At 42.3% G+C, this 13,594-nt stretch overlaps 1 protein-coding gene across 5 annotated transcripts in view; it reads left to right on the top strand.

Annotated features, from left to right (window-relative positions):
• DLGAP2 (DLG associated protein 2) overlaps positions 1-13,594 on the top strand; it is a 926,579-nt gene that overhangs the window by 411,190 nt on the left and 501,795 nt on the right. The gene's annotated exons all lie outside the window — the stretch shown is intronic.

The following is a 13,594-nucleotide window of genomic DNA, read 5'->3' as shown; positions in this document are numbered from 1 at the left end:
CGGCTGCAGTCGAGGTGAGGGAAGTGGGGGAGAAGCGAGGGGATGTCCCTGAGGTCACATGGCTGCTATTTGGCAGAGCGAGGCTTGAACTTGGGTATTCTGGGGCCTGAGCCAGCCTTGGTGCCCTCTCCACTGTGCAGGAACATGGCACATTTTCATAACATTTCGCATTTTAAATGGTGCTTTTTTGCTACGTAAGCGTCATAACAGTGTGGCCATCAGCCCAATAAGAAGAATCATCTCCCATTTCCATTATAGGGAAACCTAGACTCAGAGCAGATATAGCACTCGGCCAGCCCCACGTCATAGTGGGGAGGGGCAACCAGGGCGACACGAAACTCCGGGCCTCAGCACTCGTCCCGCTCTGCCGAGGGCATTCCTGGACGAAGCGTCGCCCGGTGGGTGACAGCACCTCTGCTCCTTGGGAGGTCCTGGCATGGTCCCACGCCTTCCCTCTGGCCTCCCTTCCATCTGGAAGGCAGAAGAGGGCACACACACCTGCTCCGTCCTCTTTGCAGTCTTCTCCATGCCTCGTGCCCCAGGGTGCTTGTTCCCCTACCAGTGGTCTGTCCCAGCAACTCCCAGAACTAGCCTTTGTGCCCCTCGGAGGCCCCTGGGTCCCACACACCTGCTCAGAGGCCTCCTGGGGCTCTGGCCCTGATCCTCACTTCCCTCACTCAGCCCAGCTGGGAGCTGACTTCCCAGATTGTCCTCCTGTAGTTCTTGCCACCTTGTTCTTTTTAAATTCCCTGCCTTGGCCAGGCACAGTGACTCACACCTGTAATCCCAGCCCTTTGGGAAGCTGAGGCAGGCAGATCACTTGAAGTCAGGAGTTCAGAGACCAGCCTGGCCAACGGGGTGAAACCCTGTCTCTACTAAAAATACAAAAATTAGCTAGGCATGGTGGCATGCGCCTGTAATCCCAGCTACTCAGAGGCCAAGGCAGGAGAATTGGCAGAAAAATCGCTTGAACCCGGGGGCGGAGGTTGCAGTGAGCAGAGATCGTACCACTGCACTCCAGCCTGGGTGACGGGGCAAGACTTTGTCTCAGAAATAAATAAAAATGATAAGGTCTCTGTCTTCTTCATTGAAGGTGTGGCAGGAATATGGTTTGGTTTCCTTGGGCCTGTCTTTGTTGAGTTGAGGACTCTGCTGTGTGCTGTGGACAGTAATGACACGGAGGCCGTGCTGCCTGGGAAAGGCAGCTTTCTCCTGGGGAGGGACTGAGGGGCGTTTACATGGGGGCTGGGTCATGACTTCCAAAGCAGGTGTGGGAGTGACAGCGAGTGTTCAACTGAGATTAGAGAAAGGTGTTCGTTTCAACTGAGCGTTGAAAGTTGAATACTTTTTAAATTAACTCATTTTTGAATTCTGTAACTGGATTCCCCAACAAAATTGAATTTGGGCTAAAGAAACCCAGTTGGACCTGATTTATTTTATGCTTGATAAAGCATTTCAAGTATTATTTTATGCTTAAAAATTCACAGGCACATGAATCAGGACTCTTGAATTCAACGCACCTGATGTTTAGAAGAGAGCCTATTATTACAAAAAGAAAAATGGAATCCAAAGTGTTGGTGCCGTGGTCAGATAGGATATTTCCTGTATGATTCATGGGAACTCAGACAGCCATAACTTTTATCAGAGGTTACACCAATTCTAGAAGAGTTTTCCTGTGGACATACTCAAAGACATGGGTAAATATTAGCAAAAATTTGGAAACAACCTTCAAGTTCTAACACAGAGGAATGAGAAAATGAATTATGTACCCAAAACTTGGCAACAAAAATCATAGTATTGAAGAATACTTAATAACATGAGTAAAGTGCTTAACATATAAAAATGACTGAAAAAAAATGAGTCAAGGCTGAATACTAATGATATTTATACAAAAGCTTGATGCTTATGTTTAGATTTTAGATGCTTTCTTTGTTTATATTTTGAAAAATATTTTCAAAAATTTCTGAAATGAACTCATAATTTTTAAGCATGCTATAAAGATTGTATACGGAAAAATTCGCAAATAAGTAAGCTTATTTTTTGTTTAAGAATGACTCGGAAAAATATACCTTAAGGTATTTTGCTGCTTTTTAGAAGATTTAGAAATGTCCATATTCTGCCTACATATATAAGTTTTTTTTGCCATGAAATTGCCATTTTAGACAATCGTTTTTCCTAAGAAATCTTCGGAAAGTAAATTTGCATTTTATTTAAAGATCGGAAGATCTTTCAGGTTCTGAGAGGTTGCTGTACAGTTTTTTGTGTGTAATAATTGTATAATAAAATTATGCATCATAAGGTGGTTCACCAACAGAATGAAGGGTTATACAGTTAATTTTTTTCTGAAGAAAAAAAAGTACGACACATAAGCCATGAGTTCTGAGCATCACATGCCTCATAATTTTAAATGTAATAGAAAATGGGTTGATAGGCTTAGCATATCCCTTGAATGTAGAGATTTGCAAGAAAGGAACTAAATGGACTGTTCACACACAGAGATTAGAAGGGAAGCCAGTGTTCCCTTACGGCTTTGATAGATATTTGTGAATTATTTGGGTCTACTGTAGAACATCTTTTGTAAAAGTGCCATAAGAAGATAAAACGTGGCATTTCTGCCGTGAAGAGCTGAAAGGGGCAGATCTCGATTCCTGCTTGTTCTGTAAGCCCTGGAGTCACAGGGTTTTGGGAAGTGCGGCGACTTCAGTGAAGCGGTAACAGCTGTTCCGTTCGCCGTTGGAATGGCTTTGCCAGGGCAGGACGGACCCACTATTGTCCTGCCTGCATTGCTGGAGTTAGGACAGTTCTAGGCTTGGGGAGCGTGAGGGGAGGGAGGTTAGGCAGAGGATTGAAAAGCAAGGAAGGCCAGCCCTTCAGGAGAGACCTGGCGGGAGGAGGAGACGCTGGGATCATGGCATGGGGAGCCGCAGGCGGGCAGGGCACACCCAGGTTTCCAAAGAGCCAAGACGGGTCGTGTCCCCTTCCTTTCAGAATTGCTTGTCATGTTCTCATAGACACTTTCCCAGGGAGAAGCAGAACTACACAGGATAGAGGCCATTTTTCCTGAGACTGGATTTATAGGAAGCTCAAGGGACAGCATCCCGTCTGCAGGGGCCTCAGGGTGTGGGGACTGCCTGCCGCGCCGGGGCCACCAGCTGTTTGATGTTAGTGCAGTGGCCACCCTCCAGCCAGGGTTCTCTCCTTTATAAACTGGGGGAAACAGTCTCTCCCAGTCTCTGCTGCTGTTCTCTGTATAAAGTTACTATATGACAAGGGTAAAATGAAAACACATACAACGTGCTGGAAAGGACAGAAAGTTCCATAAACTGACGTGAATTACGCCCTGAAACGTAGACATCCTAAGCAGGGCGTCTGTCTGAAATGGGCAATGAGGAGAATTTCTCTAAAATCTCTGCATTCGAATGTTTAGTTTACTGTTTCACCACTCTGAGTCTCTCCCCTTAATATCTCTATCAAACTTTCAGTTTTTGGTTCCACAATTTCTTTCCAAAAACCTACAGACGGGATATTTACTGAGTTGTGATAGCACTATGATTCAGGAACTGGAACAGGAACCCACGGGTGTGGTGGATTTCAGCGAGGTGTTTCAAGTTACATCTGGTCAGCGCTCAGGACTCTGAGCCCCGGGCTCTCCAGGCTGCCTAGGAGGGAAGAGCAGTTCTGCAGGCGGCATCTGAGAGGCTTCAGAACGGGCCTCTCCTTCCCTCACCCACGCTCGCCACTATTTGGCCCACGGATGCTACACACTGGCCACCGTGAGTCACTGGGTCCCTTCACCTTGTTCTCTGTTCTTTCAAACCCAGCCTCCCAACAGTCACCAGCACCTCTGTGTGCAGGCATTGTTGCTTTCCCTCCTGTGCAGTTCTGGGCTCTCCTGACCTATACCTGTGCCCCTCGCTGAGGTCCTGTGCAGTGCTGGGCCCTCCTGACCTTGTGTACCCGTGCCCCTCACTGAGGGCCTTTGCAGTGCTGGGGCCTCCTGACCCCCTGCACCTGTGCCCCTCGCTGAGTGTGCAGATGCAACTTTCTGTCTCCGTTGCTAGCTCAGCTAGCTACGTAACAGAGGACTAGATGCACGTGTGTTATTTGAATGGCATAACAGATAAGGGAGGGCAAGATAATTAGGTGGAATTTTGGAATACCTGGAGTTAGGACCGTATTCCACACAAAGCACATCTTAGTCCTGTTATTACTGCCAGCACCACTTGTTCCCTCCATTGCGTACCTTTCCCCTGCGCTCAGAATGTGAGGAATGATATCGAGTAAATTAATGAGGGGAGTCACGGAAGAATAAAGATGAGGCAAAAGGAAAGGAGGGGAATGGCTTCCAGTGGGCACATTTTCACCGCCCTGTGCTGGAAAGGCACTTAGGAAGGTAATGAATATAAACTCACACTATCTGGACACAGATGGAGAATGCGGCGAAGCATTCGAGTGGATGATTAAAGAGAAAAACAAATCAGGGGGTGAAATTACTGTTTATGGGCCAGGGAGGCCACATCGTAAAGTTTAGTGGAATTGTGTTTTAGAAAGAATGCTGTAAGAAATCTAGAAGCTGTGAAGATGGTAAAGACAACGAAGATGATAGTGAGCTTTCTTGTTTCTTTGAGGCTTCCGAATGCTCCTTCCCAGTCTGCGTCCTGCTTTGACAGGACGTTGCAAATGAAAGATTCTTGCTTTGTCTGTCTCCATCCTTCTGGCCCCCTCCAGAAGCTACAGGAAATAAACGCTCTTTCCATCCTGGTCCCTTTGCCACCCGCAAATACAGAGAAGTTACATCTAGGTGAATATTAATCTCTGCTTCTTCTTTTCCTTCCTTTGTGCTGTGAATACAGGCCCTGTCTGCAGTTTTACTGTTGGCTGAAGTAGCCCATGCTCTAGGGTCCATCCAGGAAACACACAGCCCACAGTCAAACCATAGATGGTCTGTACCCACAGTCAAACCGCAGACAGCCTGTATGCACAGTCAAACTGCAGACGGCCTGTATCCACAGTCAGACCGCAGACGGCCTATATCCACAGTCAGAGAGCAGATGGCCTGTATCCACAGTAAAACCACAGACGGCCTGTATGCACAGTAAAATCACAGACAGCCTGTATGCACAGTAAAACCACAGATGGCCTGTATGCACAGTAAAACCACAGACAGCCTGTATGCCCAGTAAAACCACAGACGGCCTGTATGCACAGTAAAATCACAGACAGCCTGTATGCACAGTAAAACCACAGATGGCCTGTATGCACAGTCAGACCGCAGATGGCCTGTATCCACAGTAAAACCACAGACGGCCTGTATGCACAGTAAAATCACAGACAGCCTGTATGCACAGTAAAACCACAGATGGCCTGTATGCACAGTAAAACCACAGACAGCCTGTATGCCCAGTAAAACCACAGACGGCCTGTATGCACAGTAAAATCACAGACAGCCTGTATGCACAGTAAAACCACAGATGGCCTGTATGCACAGTCAGACCGCAGACGGCCTGTATCCACAGTAAAACCACAGACGGCCTGTATTCACAGTACAAAGGAAGGAAAAGCAAAAGCAGAAGTTAATATTCACCTAGACGGACGCAACTTCTCTGTATTTGTAGGTGGCCAAGGGACCAGGATGAAAAGAGTATTTATTTCCTGTAGCTTCTAGAGGTGGCCAGGAGGATGGAGACAGACAAAGCAACCAGATACACAACTTTTCCCCCAGCCACCATCCAGAAACGCAGCTTCCCTCCAGCCACCGTCTAAAAACACAGCTTCCCCCACCGAGCCACCATCCAGAAATACAGCTCCCACCCAGCCATCATCCCTCCAGGAAGCCACTGTTTTTAATCCCCTCCCATGGGTTATGAATTGTGTCCGGTGTGATGGACCCTGGAGCGTGGGCTTGCTGGCTACGGTTCTGCTCGCCTAGCGTGGGGCCTGGGAGACCTGGCTGAGCTGGTGTGCGGTGTCCTCTGTACATGACTCTGCTGTCGTCTCCCATCCTGTGGCTGTGCGTGCTTCATTCATCCATTGCAACGTCAACAGACCCCTCTCCCCCTTCCACTTTTCTCCTCTTCTTTCCTAGTTTGAAACTCCGACCAATAATGCTGCTGTAAACATCTTCTGCATATTTTTGGTAAATCTATGGATGTATTCTGTTGTGTGTGGGTAGCCCCAGGATGCCAGGTGGCAGAGCATGCCTGTCCCCTCTAACACATCCCAGCAGACACTTCACTCCACCAACCCACACACCCACTGCCAGGCCAGGAGGGCGCCTGCCACGCATCTCCACAGCCGCAAGGGTGTCAGCCTTTCTGCAGGAGCCCCTGCAGGTGCTCTGACGGCATCTTGCCATGGTTTAATGTAACTTCCTGGACACCTGGTGACCTCAAACGTCTTTTCTTTGTCCACCATCCGATATCAGGTAGCCTCTTTTAAGAAGGGCCGAATGGAGTCCTGTGCCCATTTTCCTAGTGTGCTGTCTTCACGGAGTCTGGATATGAGGCCCTTTACAAACACGTTTGCCAACGCCTCCTGCTCTGTGGGACATCTTTTCATTCTCTTAAATGGGATCTTTGATGATCAGAGGTTCTTACATGTAATTCAGTCCCATTCATCAATATTATCCTTTGTAGTTAGAACTTCCGTTAGGTTCTGGAAGCATTACTGTAATACCTCTGGAACTGTGTGTGTGCACGTACGTGTGTGTGTGTGCACGTGCATGTGTGCATGTGTGTGCGTGCATGCACGTGTGTGTGCTTGTGTGTGCACGCATGTGTGTGTATGCACGTGTGCCTCTGTGTGCATGTGCATGTGTAGGGAGATGGGGGGCTACATTCATTCCGTTTCTCAAGGCACATCCAGTTGGCCCAGCACCAGCTATTGAAAGGACAAGCCGTCCCCACTGTCCTCAAGTGCAGCCTTTCAGAGTTCAAGTCCCCACACAAGGACAGGCCTATTTCACAGCTGCCTTTTAGAACCATTGATCTGAGCCAATTCCGCACTGCCACAGTTATTGTTATCACCAGATCTTGCTTTTCTTTTCTTCCAATAAATTTTTCCTCTTCAGAATTGGCTTTATGTTCCAACTCTGCATTTCCAGATGAATTTTAAAATCTGCCTCTCAGTTTTTAAAGAACAACTCACTGGGCTTTGATTAGGAATTTGTGGAATACGTAAATTAAATTTTGGACGTTTGGCATCCTTACATCGAGTCTTTCAAATACGCTGACATAGTAGTTTCTTCTGTTGCTTTGGACCCACTGTAGTTTCTCCCAGTGTTTTACAGTTTTCTGTGTATTTGTACGTCTTCCTTAGATTTATCCTAGGTATTCGATATTTCCTCAAGCTGTTGTAAACTTTATGTATGTGAAAAAATGATGTTTTTGTAGAAATGAAACTCTATAAAATAATTTACAGGTTTTTTATTGCTATTGTATGGAAATAAATTTTTTATTAACTTTGATTCTAGTGATCTTGCTATATTTATGTATTATTTACCTCTATTTTTTCTGTAGACATTTTAGACTTTCTACATTTATAAGTTGTCTGCAAATGCCAGTTTTATTACTTTCTTTTGAAATTCATAAATTGAATTTCATGTAACATTTTTCTCATCAAGATGATTATGCAATTTTTATACCTTCTTCTTTTTTTAAAGACAGAGTCTCTGTCACTCAGGCTGGAGTCCTGTGGTGAGATCAGAGTTTACTGCAGCCTTGAACTTCTGGCTCAGGCTCTTCTTCTGCCTCAGTCACCCTAGTCACTGAGACTAGAGGCAAGTTCCACCAAGCTCAGCTAATTTTTTCAGAGACAGGGTCTTGTTGTGTCTCCCAGGCTGAGCTTGAACTCCAGGCCTCAAGTGATCCTTCCACCTTGACTTCCCAATACAGTGGTATAGTGATTGATTTCTGAATGATAAATGAAATTTTCATTCCTGAAATAAGTACAATAATTTTATAATTTAAAAATTGTTTTAACATGTAATATTTGCTAATGTTTTATTTAGTGTTTTTGTATTTACGTTTACAACAGATGGTCTATTTTTTAAAATTCCTTTGATTTGGAATTAAAGTTAATCTGGCCTCAAGACAAGTTTGAGAAGTATTTCTTTTTCTCTACTTTGAAGAATTTCTATAGTGTATATTATTTATTCTTTAAACATTGGAAATATTTCTGGAGAAGCCATCTACTTCTAGTGGTTCTCTTATGGGACGGTATAATTACAGATTTGATATCTTTTCTAGACAGGACTTTTAAGATTTTTTATTTCTTCTTGTGTCAGTTTTTGTAAGTTGTGTTTTCCAAGGACCTTTTCCATTTCAGTTGGATTTACAAATTAGTGATATAAAATTAGTTATACCACCCTCTTAAAATGTTTTCATGTCTTTAGGATCTGTGATAATTTTCCTTTTCAATTCTGATGTTATTGCTTTAAGCTTCTTTTGTTTTCTCTATTAGTTTTAATAGGAATTTATCAATGTTACTAGTCTTTCAAAGAACAATTTTTTTGGTTTTGTTGATTTTTTTCCCTACACTGTGTTTTTAAATTAATTTCTGCTTTAATGTTTGTTATTTCTTCATTTGGTTTTAATTTCCTATCCTTATTCTAACTTCCTGTGATTGATGTTTAGACTTTTATCTTCTAATACATGAACTTAATACTTTTTTTATGTTCAGCTTTAGCTGCCTCTCAAGTATTAATATTTAATAATTTCATGAACTTCAGCTTAAAACATTTTCTAATTTTCATTTTATTTCTCTTTTGACAAAAATATTTTAGAAGTATATTTCTTAATTTTAAAATAATTAGCCATTTTCTAGTTAGCTTTTCATTATTGAGTTCAAATTTAATTCTACTGTAGTCAGATAATATATTCTGAATGTATTTTAAGGATTTCAATTACTTGAGCTTTTCTGGGTCTTTTTTTAGGTTCCTGCATGTGGCCAATTTTGGCAAATGTTTTGTGTGTACTTAAAAAATGAAATTCTTTTATTTTTGACTTTAGTGGTCTCTACGTATCAATAATTCAGTATTAATCCTTGTGTTCAGATGTTTTAAATCTTATATTTTCAGACTAATTTATGTGCTTAATTGATCAGATTTATCCAGGTTTGTTTATTTTTGCTTTTGATTCTGTCAATTTTTGCAACTGATATTTTGAAGTCACGTAGTGGGATGTACAAATTCAGATTGTCATACCTTCCTGAAAAATTCACTCTTTTATCATTGTGAAATTACCGTCTTTTTTTGTTTGTTTTGAGATAGAGCCTCGTTCTGTTGCCCAGGCTAGAGTGCAGTGGCACAGTCTCGGCTCACTGCAAGCTCCGCTTTCTGGATTCACGCCATTCTCCTGCCTCAGCCTCCCAAGTAGTTGGGACTACAGGCACCCGCCACCACACCTGGCTAATTTTTTTTGTATTTTTAGTAGAGACGGGGTTTCACTGTGTTAGCCAGGATGGTCTTGATCTCCTGACCTTGTGATCCGCCCGCCTCGGCCTCCCAAAGTGCTGGGATTACAGGCACGAGCCACTGTGCCTAGCCTGAAACTACCCTCTTTATCCCTTTCAGTGATTTCAGTCTTAAAATCTACTTATCTGATTTTAGTACATATCAGTTTTCTTTGGGTTAATATTTGCATGTTATGTCTTCTTGCATCATTTTACTTTCACACTTACTATATTCTAATATTTAAGTTTTATTCTTTAAGCATATAGTTGTTTTTATTTTCATCTGGTCAGACCATATATATTAAACGTAATTCCTGACATCCAGGAATTTCATCTGCCATCTTACTATTCGTGTTGTATTCTCCACCTATTTTATATTCTTTGTTCTCCCTTTCTTGCATCCAGTTGTATTGACCTAGATTTATCTTTTTTATTCCACATTTTCCTCTCTTGACTTGTCACTTTCACTTTCAGTAGTTCTTGAGGATCACCACAGTCTTCTCTAGGTTATTAGAAACTCAGACGGATGGGTGTTATTATCACCTTCCAGAAAATGCCAACACCCTGAAACCTTTTAACTCCTCTAACATCTTCCTGCTCTGTGTTTAGCCACAAATACGAATTCTGTATATATGTTTAAGGTCAGTAAGACATCAGTGTTATTGTTTTGTGTGGTTGATATTTAGTGACCCACATATTCACCTTTCTTTGTTCTTCATTTCTTCACTTATTTCCTTGTTTTTTTTCTGGGGTTGTTTTTCTCCTCGCTGAAGAGCTCCCCTAATTTTTGCTTTAGTGTGAATCTCTTGGAAGAAAATTCTCTCAATTTTTGTTTGCCTAGAAATGTCTTCATTTTGGCTTTTGGTGAAAAAGATGTTTTCTCAGCTCTAGAACTGTAAGTTGGCACTTATCTATTTCAGCCTTTTAAAGCTGTCATTACACTGTCTTCTGCCTTCCCTGTTTTTATTTGGAAGCCAGGGCATGGTATCATTGCTTAAATCTTACGTTTCTTTGGCTTCTTATAGTATTTATCTTTGCCTTTGGTTTTTAAAACTTTTACCCTGCTGTCCTAGGCATGGCTTTGTATCCACGTGTTCTGTGTAGAGCTGAAGGCTGAAGAATCTTCTATCTGAGAATGCAGGATTGCGCCGGATTTGTCTTTTATACTTAAAATTCCCCTTGGGGCAGAGACGAGGATTTGTCATCGTTCCTTATTCTTATTAATCTACTGTGGCTTCTTGAAAATCCGAGAAGAGAAGGGTGGTGTCCATGCCCTATTGACAGGATTGGATACTGCTCAACTTGGAGGTTATTCTAATGCTGGAGAAAGAAAAACAAAATGGATGAATATAACACTTTCTTCTGTGTATAATGGACATAGAAGTGAGATCGTACATGTCAGACTCAAAAATGTAGATGAGTTCTTAAAACCTGAAAAAAGGTGTTATTTGAGAATCTGAAAAACTAAATATCATTATTTGAAATATATTAAACATCAGTTGTCAAATAAGTTTTTCTGACTTTAAAAATAAGACAGACATGAAAAATATATGTAGTATTACTTTCTGAGATAATCATTATTTTTTGGATATAATTATTTCTGTTTTTTGATATGTTTACAGGCACAAGTATGAAACACACATGCATATTTAACCACTATGCTGTGTTTTTGATTTGGTACTCCACTTTCTTTTTTCATTGAAGACGATGTTAACATTTCTGTATTTCATTAAAATTTTTTCAGATGATCTTCGGTAGTGACTGGCTTATATCTCATGGATGCATTTTTATTCGTTTAACTGTGTCCTTGTAGAGGAAGAAAAACTTTCCCTCCACCCTCTTTCATTTTTTAGCTGGAGTGTGCCAGTTAAACTGACAAAAGATAGATTCATAGGAGAAAATTCGTACAGATTTTACTTGATGTTAACATTTTTACATGCACAGTAAAAATGAAAAGAAGCTCCACAGTAAAAAGTGAAAAACTCAGAGAAGCAGGGGACTCGGGGGCTCATCGTTCACTTTAACAAAGGGTGGCCCGATGCAGAGAAGTGACTGGACAGAGGAAAAGGACATTTGGCCTTCGCGGTGGCCGCTTTGGGACGGTGAACAGGTGGAAAGATGAATGGGAGAGGAGGGTTATCTCAGGAAGGCTTGTTTGCAGATCCTCTCCGTGCAGGCTTTCCGTCTTTGGCAATTCCGGTTGTTCTTTGCCTGGTGTGGGAGGTGAGGGGCTCCTTCACAAGGGGAAATGCGTGCACTGTCTTTCAGTAGAAAGGAGGAGGGCAGAGAGCTCTTCTGTGCGTGTGGTTTCTCTCTTACCTTCAGCTCAAAGCGGTGCTTAGGCCAAAGAGGGCAATCGTCACGTGGTGTCACCTCATCTTCTCCATCCCCGGGATCAGGCATTTAGGTTGTTCTGTTTATACAAACTACTCTTTGTACTGTTGCAGTCAACTTATTTTTACACAAATCTTTGGCTTCGTTTCTGGTTATTCCATTAGAACAAACTAATGGAAGTAAAATTATAGGGTCAAATATCATGAACAGCGAAGGGTCCTCATATGTAAAGGCTGATTGCTTTTCTGGTTGTCGGAATAAATGTAGGTTCCCACAAGACACCTGTGAGTAGTTTTCTCACCTCAACCTCACTAGCATTGAACTATAGTTCATTTTTAATGTTTTCCAAATTAGAAGATGACAAATATATTCCATTTCAGTTTGCATTTTTCTGTTTCCTTGAGAGGCACAATATGTGTTCAACTATTTACTGGCTATATTTCTTTTGTAAGTTTTATTTGTAGACATTTATCTATTTTGCTATGAGAGTGTTACTGATTTTCTTGTTTCCTTCGAATTCTTTATATGTTGTTGATACTAATACTTTGTGACTTTTAGAAATATGTTTGCAGCCAGACTTTTGCCTTTTTATTTTGCAAATGCCATTTTTAACATACATAAATTGTGATGTAGTCTTAAATTTCCCTCTAGAACATAACATCATTAAAACACAGAGTTTCATGGAACGTGTTGCCTCAATGCAGTGATAGTAAGTATTTAAATGGGATGAAATAGAGTCTCTGGAGCTATGAATGACTAGAAGACTTTTCCTTCCTTCAGTTACCTGGTTGTAGTGAAATAGGGAAATGTATGTTCATTCCTCTCCCCAATGGCCTTTTGTGGATGACTTAAAAAATGCAAAGCAGTAAGTAAGGTGGTGGTTGATGGAATGATGTCATGGGGGACCCAGCAGGGGAGGTTTGGGGAGGGAACTCCAGGAATGCCTGCAGGGCCTCCTAGGATGCGAACTTGGGGTTGGGGAGAAATGGGTCTTCCACCTCTTGGCATCATCACTGTCTTAAACATGCTTGCTTAGAATCAGCTTCCCCCCAGAAGCTGAAGCTAACGGCTATGTCTAAAACCAGATGGGCCAAACCTACATCACATTTTGCCTCTTAGTGGCTGTGTGCAAAAAATGCTGCTGTGTTCTCCCACAAAACAGCCATTTATCTTGCACACCATTTGCTTTGGAAACTAGAACTTAAGCAAATCAGCATCTTTTTGCAAAGTATGGAAGCACGCCCACTCAAACATTTTTCCTCTGTGATGTACTTGGCACTATTAATTCAAGTTATTCTGTAGAAATTTAAAATGAAACTTACCTCCTTTACTCATGCTTAAGATTCTTTTAAAAGACAGGAAGTGATTTTATTTCAAGAACACTGCCTTTGAGACGCCTTCTCCCCCTGCTTTGACCCACCCTGACTTAGTGCATTTCCACTTTTCTTCCTGCAAAGGGCCTGACCCCTCAGTTTCCAGGCTCCGAGCAGCGTGGCAGGCAGAGTGGTTGGTTCCTCATGGTCTGGCCAGAGAATCATCAGTCTCGATCTGAACATGCCCAGATAATTGGGGTCATCTTCTTCGGAAGGAAAAAAATCAGCTTTTGGCACTGGCTATGCCTAAATCATAACTTGCCTACCTCAAGAGCTATAAAAGCAGTTTAATCGGGCTTCTAAACATGCCTCTTTCTAGTCAGTGATTTAATCAGTGTAGATCATTGTACAGTTCACTCTTTCTCAGCAATGTGTACTGTAGAAAGCCTACCGGTCGCGTGTATTATTATATCAAATCCTTTCCCCGCTAATGAATC

The sequence above is a fragment of the Symphalangus syndactylus genome, chromosome 1 (assembly GCF_028878055.3).
Source record: "Symphalangus syndactylus isolate Jambi chromosome 1, NHGRI_mSymSyn1-v2.1_pri, whole genome shotgun sequence".
NCBI lineage: Eukaryota > Metazoa > Chordata > Mammalia > Primates > Hylobatidae > Symphalangus > Symphalangus syndactylus.
Note: the sequence above shows the minus strand (reverse complement) of the source record. Positions and strands in the feature narration are given on the sequence as shown.